At 45.8% G+C, this 17672-nt stretch overlaps 1 protein-coding gene across 1 annotated transcript in view; it reads left to right on the top strand.

The window, feature by feature from the left end:
* Window positions 1-17672, top strand: part of MN1 (MN1 proto-oncogene, transcriptional regulator) — a 34670-nt gene that overhangs the window by 11800 nt on the left and 5198 nt on the right. The gene's annotated exons all lie outside the window — the stretch shown is intronic.

Raw genomic sequence — 17672 nt, 5'->3', positions numbered from 1 at the left:
AAACCTGAGAGATGTTCCCACTGCTAAAGATTTACTTTCCAAGTGAGATAAAAGAGGCGTCGTTGGGCTGGGCGGCTGCTGGTTCGCCACCAGAACACCGTGCGGTGCCACCAGGGTTTGGGCAGAGGATGCTGGTGAGGCGCACAGCGGAACTGGAGAGCACTTGGGTACCCAGCAAAGGCTGGCACGCTGGTGCTGAATGCTGCTGGGTTGGGAAGTGTGTGTGGGCAGGGAATGAAGGGCTGAGAGCGTCTCATCCCACCTGGTGATCTCATTTCTGCGTGGATTCCTCCTTCGGTGGGGATGGCGCGGCTGTACTGCCCTCTCCGGGGCAGCATTTCTCCTCTCGTGGAAAAAACAAACCCAAACCCCAGTTACAGCGCTTCTGATCTGTGTGTGAGTGAATTTCTAAATAACTGTCAGTCTTAGCAACAGGAAAAGAGACCTAAACGTTGCAGAAATAGTTACGTTGGTGCAAGATGGGGTTTTCACCTCCTCCCGATGCCTGGGGTTGGGAGCACCACCAAGGGAGGGCTTTTCCTCCCTGCTCCCCTGGGATGGCACAGGAGGACACAGACCCCAGCTCTGAGCTGCCCAGTAGATCACAACCACCTGGTGTGACTTATTCCTGGAGTGGTACTGAGCTGATAATTAGAAGGATGTTCCTTAGACCTGCCAGGCAGCCAGGTAACTGTTTGCATCTAATGTTACAGCTGTTTTTTATCTGACTCAATTGTTTTAATTTTTATTGGTGCCAAATACTAGGCTGAAAAATGTTTTTTGCCTAGTCTGAAAAGTAACCCAAAATTTCAGACCAAATGCGGTTTTTAAAACAAGAAGATAATAAATGGGCCTATTGATTGTATTTTACAAAAGAAAAAAAGGAGTTCCCCAGTAATTGTAATAAAAGCTACCACAATCTCTGAGACAATAATTCTAAAACCCTTTAAAAATAGTATTATTATTCGAAGTGCAAAGCAGCTGGTATTTTATGATGGAACAGATTTTATTGTTGCTGGATATAGGGTCAAACGCTTGCAGCACATTTTTGATTTAAACAAACCAAAAACACAAATGCTTTTTTGAAGATAAAATCAGTAAGATTTATTTCTTTTTTTCCTGGATGCTCTAGTTCCCTTCTCTACCTCTAAATATAGGCACATGCTGTTCTTTTTCTGCTGGGAGAAACCAAATGCAGCCCAGTTCCCTGTGCCCTCCCTAGCATGCCATGCTTCTGGAGGCAGAGGGAAAACAAGGGCTGTCCCAAGTACAATTCAAATTTCATACAAACCGCTTTGAATGGGGCAGGTCACAAAAAAGAGAGAATAGCAAAACATTCCTTCATTCTGGTTTATTATTATTACTATTATTATTATTAATAATAATAATAATAATAATAATAATTATTATTATTGAAGTTTCATCCCATCATTTACCAATTCTTTGTGCTGTTGGCGGGATGGGTGTGAGGGTAATGGCTGGAAAATGTGCAGGGGAATGGGGAAAGCTCAAGGACAGCCCTGGTGATTTGGGTGAGCTTTTGCTTTTGAGTCATATTGTGTGTTACATGACAAAGTGGTGTGTCCTGTAGATAAACCCAGTTCATGGTCTGTGTCCTGATGTTACTTTTTTTAGCTGAGGTGGGAATGGGAAAGGCAGAAGGGAATTTGGTGCTCCCAGTGCTCGGGCCCTCAGGGCAGGACCCCACGGTCCTGACTGTGCCAGGGCTCCTGCTGGTGCAGGGACACAGGAGTCCAGCTACTGCAGACCAACAAACACCACTTTGGAAATGTGAGGTTTTAACAACACAGTCAAGTCTTGCTCCAAATAATTTTCCAGATCCTCTAGTGTTTTGTGTAGTTTTCCTCGAGTGGCTGATGCCAATGGTGCTGCAGTGTTTCTCTTATGGAAAAGAACAGATAAAAAATCTCTTCTTTGAGCCAGACACGTGTGAGCCTCAGAGCTGGGAACGTGCATGGGGAGATTGTGATACAATTACGTTTTATGTCTACCTATTAAGTATAATGAAGGGTTGGTTGCTGGCCTTAAATTTGGAAAGAGCTTACTGTAGAGCTTAAACCAGAAGTAGATTCCTGTAATTACTGCTTTGCTGTGCGGAGTGTGGCGAGGTAGAGGGAATAAAAACTGTTCATTGTCCAATTGTATTTCCATAACTGCTGCACTTTTAAATGTCTGTTTTGAAAGATAAAATTTTTTGTTATACTAATTTTCTGAAGTAAGCTAATAAAAGCCAATGCAGGGGGAAAAAAATAAAAGAGGTGAAGAATGTCAAATGAACAATGCTTAGAAAACACGGAGCTTCAGCTTTTTCAGTGAGCCCTGCTGCGGTGCTTGGAAAGTCAGTGGCTTTGTTTGTTAAACACAGGGCCACTGTGCTGTTGTGGTTTAGGTTCACTTGGATCTGAGATCCTTGATGATGAAATGAAGAATTTTAAAAACTTTGAATTTTATGTTTGCGTTTCTTTGTACTAGATTAGGAAAACGGGGGTAAAACTCAAAGCAGTCAGTTCCGAATCTGCATTTGCTTTTACTCGACGTTGTTCTTGCTGTGTGATGGCAGTATGTCAGGGAAACTTGGATCCCAGCATCAGTTGTTTGGAATTATTGTTTGGATTATATTCAGTTTCAAATGGTATGAAACTGTAGTGAGAAATGAGCATTTGTTTATGCTGATAAAATGAGTCTTTCATAGCATACACTTGTTTTGGTTGTACGTACTAGTACATGTTATAGCTCAGAATGTCCATTTTTTCAGAGTGATACCATGGCCCCATTCTGCTCTTTGTGTGCATTTGGGATTGTGTGCATCAAAGAGGAGGTGTTTCTGCTTCAAGTGAGGAAGAAGAGAGGAAAGACTGAAACTCTTCTTGGGCCTTAGGAAAAAAAACACCCTAAACCACATCCTTTTTCCTCTTCCCTTCAAAATTTTGGCTTACATCTTTAAAAGAGAGGTTTTTTCCTTTTCTTTTCCAACCATCCTTTAAGGGGTGCTCTTCTGGCCTTTCTCCAGTTTGTGGAGCTTCTCTTGGAATATGTTTTAAGAGTTTATATTTGACACGTTCCTGAAGGCTGCCTTCCTCAGTGGTCTGGCCCGAATAGAAATGTGCAAAGTTCTCACTACTGAGCTGTAAAAAAATACTGGAAATGGGTTATGCAGAAAAAACCATTTAGATAAAAATGCAATTTTCCCTTCCATATACACTGCTAAGAATTAATAGCACATTCTTCCTAAATGGGTAGTTCTGTATTATATTTTCACCTTAATGAAGTTCTTTCCAAAACAGGAGAGTTTCATTTAAAATTGTACAGCAAAATTGATCTGTCTTTATCTGCAGTGCTGCCTGCTTTAAAATATCATGGGATTGGCTGCCATGGGCTGTCTGGGCACTCATGGAAAACAGATGTTGGGGTCCAAGGTGGGTGTCCCAGTCTGACTCTGTTCCATACAGGATGTGCTCCTTACCCTGCTGTCACAGCTGGATTTGTGGGTTTGCCACTGTGGTGGTGTGTGCTGTGCTTTCACAGCTCCACTACTTGGCCAGTGGCCACCACGCAGTGGGGACATGAATGTGGCACTTACCAGGGCGTTTTTGTCAGAAATATTCCAAAAGGGGGGAGGGCCAAGCCCACTGTGGCCTTAGCCTGTGTTGGTTCATTGTTGCACACCTGGGGCACAGGTGGTGAGCCCAGGTGTGCTGTGGCCTGGAACAACATCAGCAAAAACACGCAGACATCAGTTTCAATATGTTCCTTTTCTGCAGAAGATACATAAATGTCTAATGAAAGGAAGAAGGGGAATCCTCTGTATAGAGGGTAGCTGTAAAATTGAAGTGGAGATGCCCCCAGGAAGACTCGCCAGTTCTAGCTAAGAGAAAACCAAAACATATATTCATGCTTTTTAATGGTTTCATTTTTGGTGAAAGGTTTTTCATGTAATGGTGAGAACAGGAGTGTGTGGAAGAAGTAGGGCTGATAGACTCTGCTTTAAGCAGCTTTTCACTGCTGAGTTACAGTGGAGAAAATGCTTTTATTAAATAAATTGTTTGGAGTTTTCATAGTTTTAATAAAATGGTTCCCACATGTAAGCAATGCTCATAGTGATGGAGACAGCCAGGATTGATGCAACTCGAAGTCTCCATGTTAAAAATATGAATTTTGATGGTAGTGATGCTGCACAGTTTTACATCATTTTTATGACAAATTACCCTTCAGGAGGACTGTGCTTGGGCTTTCCCCTAAAAGGTGAAATACAGGAGAGGTGTGAGGCAGTCTGTCTGACTCTTACACCTTACTAACACTGAACTTAATCCAAGTTCTGTTTTTGAAAGGGATATTTATAGTCATCTTCTGATAGTCTCCCAATCAAACAGCAGCAAATATGATACTGCTCGTTAGGTGCATTACAGAACAGCTGCTTTTTTAGTCACCAAACTTGCCTTTTGTGATTCATTTTCTGTGAATCACACCAGTTCAGTGAAGAGTGCAGATCACGACTTCTACAGCCAATTGTGTAATTCCCTGGAAGCAGATGTCGAAAATTTAAATATTTTAGTGTGGTGCCTTTTGTAACTTGCGAGTTTGGTGTTATGGGACGTTGGCTCTCGAGTTTTCCTGTAAAACTTCACTCCCTGGACAAGTATGCCCACCACTAGGAGTGGTTGTTCTCTGGTGTGAGTGGTTCACACTCAGAGAGCATTGCCTGATTCCACTTTAGGTAGGAATTTCTTAGCTTTCACTGTTTTATTTTTTCATTATTTTTTGCTGTTGGTGCTCATGTACCTGCAGGCACTCAGCATGCTGATTGATGCATTTAAACATTGACTGCTACAGTTAAAATCTTGATGGCCATTGTTTCAATCAAAAAAACCCTTCTCATCTTCAAAGTCACTGTTGCTACAATAATTTTCTCTTTGAATATGTCAGGATTCTGTCTTTGATTATAGACTGGATTGTCTCTTGTCATTGCATAATGATTTTTTTTTTGGTAGGCAGAGACCTTTTTCAGTTCCTCTCAGTTCATCCCCCATCCCAGTACTTCTTTAAAAAGAGGTAATGTTGAAACCAGGTATTTAAGAATATAGATCCTCAAGAAAATAACTGGTTTTGACTTTGTATTTTCCTGGGAATTTTACAAAGCTGATGTGACTTACAGATTTATTTTACAATTTGAACTTAGACTTTTAAATTTTCCCTCTCCCCCCACCCCTTCTTTTGCTTCTGCTTGGACAAGAAGTCATTCTTACAGCGATTTTTTGCTACTTTTTCATTTTCTCTTTTTGCGGGTTGCACGACACAAAAATAATTGATCTCTGTAGTTCTACCATTGGCTGGATGGTTGCTTGGATGGATGGTTGGCTGAATGGTGGTTCAGGTGGCTGACCAGGGGGCCTGAGCACTGCTGCCAGACCCTCCCTGTCCTGCTCCCTGTTGAGGACTGGTGCTGAGCCTTGGGAAGTGCTCGCTGAACCTTCTTCTGTTGGAAGCTATTGTGGGGTTTGGTGGTCTGTCCATTCTCTAGGGTCCAGAGCTTTCATTGCTGTTACAACCTTCAGAGACCTTACAGCTCTCTGAGCATTGTGGTGGGATGAAGGCACCCTGGAAGCAGAGCTCTTGCACTGCTGCTGAGCTGTGGAGGGACTTGGTAGCTTTGTGGCCCTTCATGGCTTAAACTGTGGTGCTCTGCACTTGTACAGTGTTCACCTTGGATCAAAGGGCAGGGGACCTCCTGAAATGGAAGATGTCTTGGAAAGTCCTCCAAAGCCTCCTCAAGCCATGTGAAAGCCTAGAGGCAAGAGCATTTGCAGTTGTCTTGCTTTATGTTTATATGTAATCTCTTCCATTGCTGGGTGATGTTGATGCCCCCGTGGGAAAACTGTACAAAAATGGGTGACAGTAGAACTGCTCCAGGCGCTGAGATTTATCCCTTGGGAAATGGGTATTGTGTAAGAATGGCAGAAGAGTCCAGGTGAGATGTGCAGATCCATGCCTGGTTATGATTACGTGTGTGCAGGCTTCTAGCTGGTCACTAAAGCTGTGACGTGGTGGCTGTGTTGCCTCCGAGGGTTTGGTATGACCAAATCCAAGATGCCCCCTCAGTGGAGGTGTCCTGCATGTTTCCATGCAGTGGAAGCCTTTGCCACAGAATCAGTAAATCCCGACTGTGGTTTTGCCCTTCTGTTTTGTAAGGGAAGAGCTAAAAAGGATTCACTGTGTCTTTAAACTTGCAGATCCTTAAAACCTCCCTGGGAAGTAGAAGGGGGAAGGGACCCTTTCAGGATTAATTAAACAGAGATGTCTCGCTGTAGACTTCAGGGTTTACTGATAAATGCCAGCCCCTCACCCATGTCTGGTGGTGCCGCTGTTATTTAATCAGGACCTTGACAAGGAATCTCAGCAATCTTCCCTTTCTCCTCCCTTGTTCCATTTATCTGTCCTCCCAACCTGTTTGTTTGTGTATGGTTAAGTTTTCCATGCCAGGGAGAAGCAGAGTGGAAATGTCAGGGGTCAGGCTGCAGGCAGGGCAGGCAGGAGCAGGCAGGGAGCAGAAAGCCCAGCTCTGCAGCCTTGGAGTTTCTGAGAAACTGGAGATAGGTTGTTCCAGGCCAGATTAACTCCTTCAGCACAGCTGCCTTCTGCTTAAGACCTGCAGGAAGGAAGGCAGGGTGGGTACATTAAGACACTGAGCTCAGATTCCATCCCTCTATCCTTGTGGTCCTGTGGGTATTGGGTGCTCCTGCTGCCATTTTGCTCACCCTCTTGTTGAAGCCTGGCTGGCCCATCTGCCTTGGCAGTTCTGCTGCTGGGGGATGAAGCTGTGTGGATTCAGACCCGAGGAGGATGGCAGATAGCAGATTTCATTGCAGTACTGCTATGGATACCTGAGTTATTTGGCACATTTCCCAGTGGACAAAACGTTCATCCATGGAGGGCATGATGCTGCTGTTCAGAGACATGCCTTTGAGTAGACACATGACTTGGGTTTGTCAGAAGTTAGCTAAAGATCACTCTGGTTACCCTTGGCTTCAGAAAAAACAGTTTTGATGTTGTGCCAGTAGACTTGGTATCTCACAGGCTCTCAGCTGTGTGCTCTGTGATGGTTCATAAGTGCATCAGCCCCAGCTGATGCTGCCATGATGGCTGGGGTTGGGTGAAGTTTTGGCTATATGACTCAAACTGTTGAACTTGCACTTCACCCCACCTGTTCGAGGGAAGAGCCTGATTCAGGGTGGGGTGGAGGATTTTGTTTGTTTCTTTGGTGATGCCTTTGCATTTGTGTTGTGGCAGTGAAGCAGGTGCTGCAGAGCTGAATCCAGAGCTGTTTGCATTGCAGGCAGTGCCCTGCCTGGGACAGCTGCAGGTAGAGATTACCAGGTGCTGTGACTTGCTAGTGGGATGGTCTGTACTTCTGCACTGACCAGATCTAGACTGGGTTCACAGCAGTTGTCACAAAGAGCCGTAGTTACAAATGGGATAGGAATGAATCACAGAAGAGAATCAGAGAATTGGGTTGGAAGGGTCATCTCATTCCAGCTGTGGGCAGGGACACCCTTTCACTAGACCAGGTTGCTCCAAGCTCCATCCAGCCTGGCCTTGAACACTTGTAGGGATAGGGCAGGCACAGCTTCTGTGGGCAACCTGTTCCAGTGCTTCAGTACTTGCTGAGTAAATAATTTCTTCCCAATATCCAGTCTAATCCTTCCCTTTCTCAGAGGGAGGACATTTCCCCTTGTCTTGTCACTCCAGGCCCTGGTTAGAAGTCCCTCTGCATTTCCCTTGGAGTTCCTGTGGGCTGCTCCATGCAGTGAAGTCCTGGGGCTGTGCTGTTCTCCCTATGCCAATGTTTGGGTGCTGCTCAGCCCCGTGTCCCTCCTGACAGGGGCAGCTGGGGCTTCTGGCCCCCACTCCCTGGAGAGGTGCCACAGGGCAGAGCCCACACAGTCCCTAGCACAGTGGGATGAACTAACTGGCTGCTGTTCTTTCATTTTCCAGGAGTATTGAAATTGTTGTGGGTCATAAATCACGTGAGCATATGGCCGGAAGGAGAACACAGGCCCATATATCAGCTTTGGGCTGGAAGATGAGACTGTTGGTCCTGTGTTGTACAGGCCCATTTTGTTGATTTACTGGCCTGTGAAACTTTAGAGTTAATTTTTTGTTGAAGCAAGGAAAGTCTGTCTACCTGTGACTTTCCTGCTTGAACAGCTGTTTGCTCCTGATTCGTTGCTATTCTGAGAATTTCATGAAGACTCTCCACAGTGATGTGACAATTGGAAGTAAAAGATGAGCTTATATTTTTCTTATCCTAATAGTGGCACTTACAGCTGTACCAAGAATGCCAGGTTTCTTTGTGTGCTTTTTTTAATGCTGAATTTCCCTCACTGCCATTGCTCCTCTCATATGGTCATGTATTTCTTTTGGTGATTTTTTTCTTTTCCTTCAGATAGGTTTAATTTTTAAATATGCTGTTCAATCAAACCCTGTTCTTCCATCAAACTTCTGGGCCCCAGCTCAATCACCACACCTTATTGCTGTTTTAGGGGATGTTTCTGAATATGCCAAATCCATTATATGATGACATTTCTATCCCTTTCTGTAGCCAAAATTTGGGGTATATCAGAATTTGGGATTTTTCTACAGCAGAAGAGATCTAGCAAGAATTTTCCCAGGAAGTGCGGGGTTGATAATATCAGCTCTCAGTCTGATTTGCCAGCACGTAAATGTTTTCCAGCAGAGATTTTGTGTTCTTTAAGAAGCTCAGGCCTCCTGACAATTCTGATTTTTATAGTTATTTCTTGCAGATTCTTTAGAATTTGCCTGTGAATTACTTGCAAGGGACATGCAGGCAGTGATTTGGAACCCTTTGTTTTTGGAGTGTCAAGTGTCAAGCAGCTGGTGCTGCTGAGCACAGAGCAGGTCAAGGAGTGCCCCACAGCATCACAGAATGGTTTGTGATGGGAGAGACCTTAAAACTCATCTCATTCCACACCCCTGCTATGGGCAGGGACACCTTCCACTAGACCAGGTGCTTAGAACCCTGTTCAGCCTGCTCTGTCCATCTCTGAGCTGTGTCTCTGCAGGTGCCAGCTTTGACCTGAGGTCTCTGGTCTCCCTTTTCTCTTGGTCTTTGAGTGGTAAAGTTGCTTTAACACCTTTTGTTTTCATGAACACTGTTTCCCAAAGTCTCCTCATTCACCCCTGAGACACCAAACTTCAGCTGGAGGTGTCCTAAAGAGAAATGGGATGTGTTTCAAGGTAGGCTATAAATAAATGGCAGAAAAGAGCTAATGATCCTTGATGCTGGTTCTTCTCACTAATGTTAGCCTTTGGTAAACTCCCACTGTGTTTTCAGGAATATCCTTGAACTCGTGTGGTTTAACCCCAAGCATTACTGCTCATGATCACCGTTTCTTGGTGTGCAGGAGCCTCAGATGTGTGAGGCCCCTGGGAGAGATTGACTTTGCCTGTGGCAGTTTTGTGTTACGGTCTCTCGTAATTGTGAGTTATAGATGGGGCAGAGGCACCTCCAGGAGCTGTGGGCAGAGCCAGGGAGGAGACAGAGGGACCAGGCAGATCCCTGTCCCAGCCCTGGCTGCCAGGCTGGATGCAGGTCTGGTTTTGGGATGAGACAACACAGCTCCTTGGGGACCTCTTGGGAGACAAGGTGACAAAACACCCTAAAGTCTTTGGCCAAGTGTATCTGAGCCTTGTAAGAGGCTGACAGTATTTCAGAGCTAGTTCCCTTCTTTTGCTTGGCTAACAAGTGCTCATTTAATTTGCATCCTGAAATGAGATGACTACAAACAAAGTTCTTTGAAGGGAATCTTCATCTTTAATTCTGTTCTCACTTAAGGAAAATAGTTTTCCATGTATGATCCGCAGGGCTTAAATATCCTACTTACTACTGCAATATCTGTGTATTCCCCCACAATTGTGTCAAAGCTCTTGCACGAATCTGATGGAGCGCTGGAATTTACATGTTTCCCTTTCTGTTTGCTCTGTGCATAATCATGAACTATTCACTGCCTTTACAAATCCATTGGCACACCCCTTCCCTTGCTAGGAGAAGTGGGCATTTTATCTTCTTTTTGGAGGCCTGCTCCATGTGAAATGTCCAGGTGGTGATTTAATGCAGAACGTTTAAGTAGCATCTTTTTTCAATTTTGGCCTGACCTGAAATAATACTAGACAGTGTCCAGAACTGGTTTTATTTAAGTGAGGGTTTACTGAACAATTTGATGCGACTTCTGTGCAATCAGAAAATTCCACTTTGGATTTTATTGAAAACCTTTTGTTTGCTTGTACATTCTGGCAGTCGAGAGACGGGTTTTGCATGGGCTGGAGCTGTGTGTAAAACTGTCATGTGATAGTTTGCATACATATGAAATAAATTTGAAAGCAAAACCCAGCATTTCCTTACTCATCATGGATGTGTCGTTTGTCATTCTTGGTGAAAATAGGCTCAGAGCATTTAGTGCAAGCAGGTGATGTATGCCAGCAGCACAGGAAACACAGCATCAGTCAGCCTGTATTCTTTCCTGCCATGGAGGTGGTCTTGTCACGTTGGGGGCTTGATTTGGAGGCAGGGACCTGTCTGAGACAGACACAGCCCTTTGGAAGGAGGGGTTATGTGGGAGAAGTTGGTTGTAGCATCTTCCCAATGCCAGGTCTGAGTGTCAGTGTGATGGAGCTGGTGGGTGGGGCTTAGGCAGTTCACTCCTTGCAGAGGTGAGCAGAAGTGTTCAGGTTTTTTTGAGGGGGAAGAACAACAGACCCTGGAGAATACCTTGGAGCTCCCCAAGGCTCCATGGCAGCATATGGATGTTGTGAGTGTTGAGTCAGCTCTGCTGAAATGGGCTGAAGTTGCTAGACTCACGTTTATTTTCTCTTGGAAGTGTCCAGACACTGTTTGACTGCTGTTGGTTTGGTTTGATTTTTTGGTAGTTGGTTTGGTTTGATTTTTAATGCCAGTTTTCCTTGCTTGGGCAGGGTCATAGTTCTCACACCGTGCAGAGCTGAGGAGAGCACAGTGTTGGTGATGGTGCCAGGAGCTGACCAGCAGTTTGGAGCTGTGTGGTTGGGTTAGGCCCTGGTTGGAAGCTCAGCTTTACATGGCTGTCACAAACAAGCAGTGGTTGACCTGCATGGGGTAGGCAGGACCAGACTGGCAGACAGCAGCACTAGAGCTGGGGTGAGACCTGGTTTGCCAGAACGATCTTTTGCTCTGTGAGAACCAAACCCCAACATCAGCCACTTCACCAGGGAGTAGGCAGGACCCCCCTCTGTGGTTTGTGTTTTGCAGGGAAGCCAGCCTAAGAGTCAGTGTGTTAAACTGAAAAGAGGAACTGAAGGCAGCCAAAAGAGAGGAAGGATATGAGTTAGAAACAGTCCGTTGTCCCTGTGGCCATCTAGCAAGGTACAGGACCTGGTGCTGTCCCAAGGCCCAGAGCTTCTGGCTTCTCCAGGGATGCAGAGCTTACCTGTCTTCTTGGAGAGTCACAGAGCTGGAAAACAGTGATTTAACAGTAGCCTCCAGAGAAATAAATAGGTGTAGGCAGTTTCACACCTGCCTGTGGAGCCATGGTGGCATGTTGCTCTCCTGCTGGGCAGTGGCAGCAAGGTGGGGAGCAACCTGTTCCCCATCTCTTGTCTGCTCCTGGCACAGTGGAGGGAACGTGGATTTTAGAACAATAATGTCATTGTCCTCATCCACACATCCTTCATTCTGTGTCTTCAAGGTCATGCTACATGTAAGATGAGTGCTGCCTTTTCCATTGATAGGGTTAGCATTTTTCCTACTTCATGTTTTTTGTTCACCAGTTTCTTCTGTTTTTTTCTGTGAGCATGTGCCTCACAGGCTGACTGTAGCCCTACAGCCTGACAGCAAACTCTTAACGCTGCCGTGGGTTTGGGCAGCCTCCCTGTCGTGGTGTGCACATCCTTCCATTGCTCCTGGTGAAAACAGGAGCAGGAAAAGAGGTCAAGGGAGAAAAAAGAAAAATACTCATTTGCAGCAAGCACTATGTGTCTCCTGTTATCTGAATTCTGTGCAAGCAGCGAGCTCTGATGGAGCCCCATGCCAGCTTGGAGACCTCTGAAAACAAAATAAACATCTCTGCAGCATGGGCTGATACACATTCTCTTTAGAGCCTCGGGCACCTCCAATTAATCAAGCTGTCTGTGGAGGAAGGGTCTGTGAGGACCAGAGCTGATGGGCTGATGAAGGGGTGGGCAGCAAGCAGCATTAGGAGTGAACAGACTGTGTGTTAGCCTGGGTGTGCCATGCCTTTGGGTGAGTCTTGTCTGTATTGCAGCAAAGTCGGAGCTTTATTGCTGGTTTGTGGGATATATGAGTGCTGTGGGCTGATGCTCTGCACTGTGCACGCATGTTTGATGAAGAGCCTTCCCTCCTTTCGTGAGAAAGGCTCTCAGAGAGCACTCAGCTGGCTAGGCCTTGACAATAAATTGAGGGGCTGACCAAGCCAAATGGCTTCTTGAAATGTCATGGAGTGAAATGTGGCCGATAGCCTGGAGCTGGGGAGTCTCTGCAGAGTGCTTCTGGTCAGCAGCGTGAGGAGTCACCTGTCCCCATTTCCGCTGAGCTCGTCGTGAGCAGTCCTTGGCATCAGCTGTTCACCTTAACCACCAACACTGAATTCTGTGCATACAGAGCAGAGAGCAGGAGGGAGAGCGGCACCTGTAAGTGTCTTACGGGCAGGGATTGCACAAGATAAATGAAAAAGTAAAATCAGATTAAAAGGAATGTTCTAGTAATGGGTAGTTGGGGCTTTTCCTCGAGTGCCAGCAGAGCTGGGTGCCACTCTGAGCCCAGAGGCAGTCTGTGCTCTCCAAGTGTTGGGAACAGCAGGGACATCCAGGCCAAAGCAGGCACAGGTTGTCAGAGGTGAAGACACCTGAAAGCAGTGCAGGATTATGGTGTAAGCAGGCGGCAAGTGCCATGTTTGTGTCTAGGAACAAATGCAAGCCATTGCCTCCTTATATTCCAGGGTCAAGAAAATGCCTTTGTCAAGGACTCTGTCAGTGCTGCAGAGGTGAGGAAGGAGATTGCTCATTTGTTTATCAACACAAATGAACTAGCTGTGTTTAAAAATAAAATGTTGGGAGTGTTTAAAAATACAATTTCAGGAATAAATTAATCTGTGGAGACTAGGTCCAGTGTCCAGGGAAACATGAAATATTTTCAGACCTTATTTTTCTCAAAAACTGAAAAGAGATGCTTCTGTGTTGTGTACAAATGCAGAGCTATGTGCCTGAACCAATATGTCAAACTGTCATGTGGGAGATTTGGTGAAAAACATCTTGTCCTAAGGGAATAATTTTAAACACTATATGTAGGTTTGCTGCCTCATAAGGGATCATTACTCAAATCTATTCCCTCTTATGGTAGCTTGGCCTCTGCTTAACGGGCACAGAGTGAACGGAAGCCCATTAACGCGTCCTTTAAGAGTGGTTATCGGATGGTAGAGGGGAAACAGATCTCTGATCGGGGAATATAGTGTTATTGGCCAAATCCTCAGATTCAGCCTTAACAAGATGAGTAGCAATGCAGGGCCTTCACGCTTGGCTGGCCATCGAGGGCGGCGGCGGGGCCGTGCTGTGCCGGGCAGCCGGACCCTGGGCAGCGCGGGCGGCTGAGGCTGTGTCAGAGCGGTGAAGAAGTGTAAGGGATGAGCCCTGGGGCAAGGAGCCATTCTAGGGATCTTCACCTCCTGTTTGTCACTTCAATCTCGCAGGAACGCTGAAATGTGGAGTGGAACCCACTCCCAACCAGACCCCTACCAGACTGTGTCTGTGCTCTCACTCCCGTGTCTTGCTGCTTTCCGTCCTTTTGTTGGTGGTGATTTTGGCAAAAGTGAGAAGGATGGCATAAGCAGCACCTGAAGAGCAGCATCGGCTCCCGGTGTCTCAGCACAGCATCTGCAGTTGCCTTGGCTACACCAGCCCCCCCCAATTAGCCTCCTCTCTGATGAGAAGATGCAGGCAAAGTGTGGTAGCCGTGCAGGTGAACTCGTTTTTAATGGGATTACTTTACTTAAAAATTGGGACACCTCTGGGTTTGCACAGTGCTCGGTGGGGTTGTCACAGTAAAGAGAACACGTTTGTTTTTTCATAATGCATAAAAAGATGCTACACGACAAAAGAGGCTTTATATGGAACAGCTTAACTGCTCAGGGTCTCACGAAAAAGGAGAAGGGAGCTGGAGGGACTGAAGGTGCATGGTGTCCACAGAGTGAGGTGAATGCCAGGGTCTAACCTCACTAGAGAAATGTGTTTTTCCTGAGCTGATATGGAAAAGCAGCATGCAGTGTGTGTATTGAATTTTTTTGTGGTGCAGAACTGCTGGTTCTCTTCCTGTGTCCCAGCTGCAGGCTCCAACGCTGCTGGCCAGGCTCCTGGGTTAGTCACCACGCTGCCATTAATGCTGTGTAAACAAACAAACAAACGAACAAACAGCAACCTTTTCTTTTGGAAGGCTGTGTGCCGTTGCAAAGTAGAGCAGAACGAAAGAGCAGCTTCCTAAATGTGCAAGGTCAGAGCAGAGGGTCGGGCCTGGAGGGAGGCTGGGGAGCCTGGCTGGGCACTCTTCTCTGTTTGTCTGAGGCTGAATGGCTGCCATGTGTTTGGCTGGACAAAGCTTGGTCAGAAAATGGGTAAAGCTTGGTCAGAAGCTCGTACCTAAAAATAAACTGGCTCTTGAGACCACCACGGTGTCACCAACAAGGCTGGGGAAGGATACCATCATGGGGGAGCGTTTTCCAGACTTCTTGTTGTCTTTGGTCGCTTCACTGCTTTGAGTTTCATGCCTTTCACATGAACATGACGTGAGCTTATCTAATCTATGATGTTTGATTTCTTAGCTCTGCTTCAGCATTTGCTGTTGCCAAGTGGCACGCGCTGTCCTTTGCGCAGGGTGGTTGTGCTTTTGTCAGTCCCGGCTTCTGTGTCATGTCCTTTGGTTTGGAGGGGAAGTCTCCACCCAGACCATCTCAAGATCTTGGGTGTGGAGGATGGCCCTTATTAGAAGAGTACTGCTTTTTTTAATAACACAAATTCCTTGCAGTAGTTGCTAATAGAGGCAGTTGAGCAGTTTAAAGATAATTTGTTTGAAAATTCCGTGCTTTCAGTGAGGTACTTCATGACTGACAGTGATTTATCTGGAACTTGGCAGCTGTGAGGCAATGATGTGGTGACACCATCTTGCATTACCTGACTAATTTTAACGTGCCGAGTCACGTCCATCTCAGCTACCAGAACTGCTCTGGACTGTGGACACTGGTTTGGGAGTGCCAGGACACTGTGGCTGTGAGGGAGGAGACAGAGAGGATGGCTGGTGAAACAGGTCTGCAGGGAGAGTGTTACTGTTCCAGACAAGCATCTCATGCTTAAGAACATAATTTTCATCAGCTGGATCAGCACAACTTTAATTTTTTGCTACAAAGGTTTTTTTGTTTTTTGTTTTTTTTTTTTTTTTTTTCCTGGAAAGCATCATACCTTTGTCAAGACAGAAATACTGGAAAAAAGTAAATTGCACTGAAAATTTCCATCCAGATTGGCTTTGAGAATTCTTGTGCCAGTGCAAGCTTGGCTGTGAGCTCTCTTTGTTTTGGATTTGAATACGTCATTTTCTGTGCTCGTTAACGATAGACAGGAGAGCTGGAGCTCCCACAGTGCTGTCCCATGGTGAGCAAGGCTCATGTGGGCAGTGGCAGTCACTATTGGTTTTGCAAACTGAGGCTCAGTTCCTGCTCACCTCTTTTACTTGGATTTTCCTCTCGAGCCAAGGAATCTTGTTCATCCGTATGGGACAGATTTTGCTTTGATTTCTTTATCAGTAGTTTACTTATGAATTTTATCCACAGCAAATGGCTTAGAAATAATTTGCTGATTTACAAGCAAATATTACAAGCAAATAAGCCTAATTTTTTATTCTCTAATTGCTTGTGGCACATGTAGTTGTTCATGTAGTCATTGCTGAGGACCAGCTCTGCTGTAGGTGTTGGGGTGCCTGCACAGCTGGTGCAGCAGAGCTCTGGCTCTGATCCCAGCCTGGGAATGCCTTGGCTGTTGGAATCCTCAGTTGTGGGGGTCTCCTGCAGCCCTTGCAGGAACACTGCTGGGACCCCTGGGCCCCTGTGGCAGCAGTTCAGCTGTGGGACTCTTTCCTCTTTCTCTGCAGGAGAGGAAGAGAGCTGCTGTCACAAGGACTAATCTCGAGGCGCTGGCTCTTCCTGTGCCGAGCCCAGCATGTCCTGTGCAGTCAGGGAGACCTAAGAATAAAAACAGTGGGTACTGTGTGTCTTGTGAACAAATACAAGTAAGGAAAACATTTCCTGTTCACAATTTTCTGAACAATCCCATCTGAGTTTTGAATATTTTATAAATAAAAAATGTCTTAGGTATACTTGCATTCTGGACAGTAAGTTAAATTGACCACCTGATCAAACAGTGGTTATTCAGGGAGTCTGAGGTTTTTGCCTTGTGGTTTTCCCAAAGCTATGGGACTCAGGAGTGACAGGAAAGAAGAGTAGAAGCTCCATGTGCTGGGAAGGGATCTGTGCCAACACCTTTTTGCCTGCTGAAACTTTGGGTATCATGCAGCAGCCTCTGCTCCACACTTCTGCTCAGCACCTCAATGCTGCCTATTTACCAAAACTGACTAAAAACACCCAACACCGACTGCAGGGAGCTGGAATCCTTTCCAGTGTAGATAATGTGAGCACCTTTGTCCTGCTGCTGCTGGATCCCTGACTGGAGCAGTGCAGGAGGGTGTCTGGAGAAAAGCAAGCCCAGAGCCTGGCTGAGGTGTGCACTGGAGCTCTGTGTGGGTTTTACACATTGCAGCACTAACACAGAGCTGGGCTGAGCAGGCAGCAGTGCTGCTCTGGAGTCCAGCATTTATGGCATCACATCCCCAGTTTCTTGGTAGTTCCTGTGTGATGTTGTACTATTGTAGTTAACGAGCATTTCTGACGTCCTGTGATAATCAAGCATTGAAAGCCTTTTTCAGTTTAAACCAGGGACTTCCAGGCTAGTTTAGCATTATTTTTAATATCATTGTGATTGTGTAACAAGCTGTTCAATTATGTTTTTGTATCTGGTATAGCAGGAAGTTCAGTCAAAGTAATGTGAGTTTCCCCATGAAGTGTGGTATCCCTACAGTGCTTGGCTTTTAGGAGCAGGAGAAAGGTGATGGGAGGAAAAGTCCTGAGATGTTAAACATTCACAGTTGGTTTTTGGCGTCTTTGTCGTATTCCACCCATTTTAGCTACTCTTCACATTAACTGTGAAATCCAGAGGAAAAAGGCCTAAGGATGTTGTTTAGGATGTTTCAAAGTCTTACATTTCTGGGGTTAACAGAAAGTAATGATAGCTAAAGATCATACAAAGTCCTAAAATTTTAAAGAAAGAAATTTTAAGAAAACTATTATCACAGTGCTCCATCAGAAGAGGGGAAGAGTGGAGGGTTGGGGCTGGCTTCCTGCTCAGAGATGTTTCAGCGTGCCTTTCCAGCAGCGGAGGAAGGAAATTTCCCGATTGTGCTGAGGTCTGGGACACACTCATCGGTCCCGGCTCCATCCCTGGCGTTCAGACGTGGCTGGTTTCTCTCGGGTGGTGTTCTGTACAACCAGCCA

This window comes from Sturnus vulgaris, chromosome 19 (genome assembly GCF_052056855.1).
Source record: "Sturnus vulgaris isolate bStuVul1 chromosome 19, bStuVul1.hap1, whole genome shotgun sequence".
Lineage (NCBI taxonomy): Eukaryota > Metazoa > Chordata > Aves > Passeriformes > Sturnidae > Sturnus > Sturnus vulgaris.
This window is presented reverse-complemented; position numbering and strand designations above follow the sequence as displayed.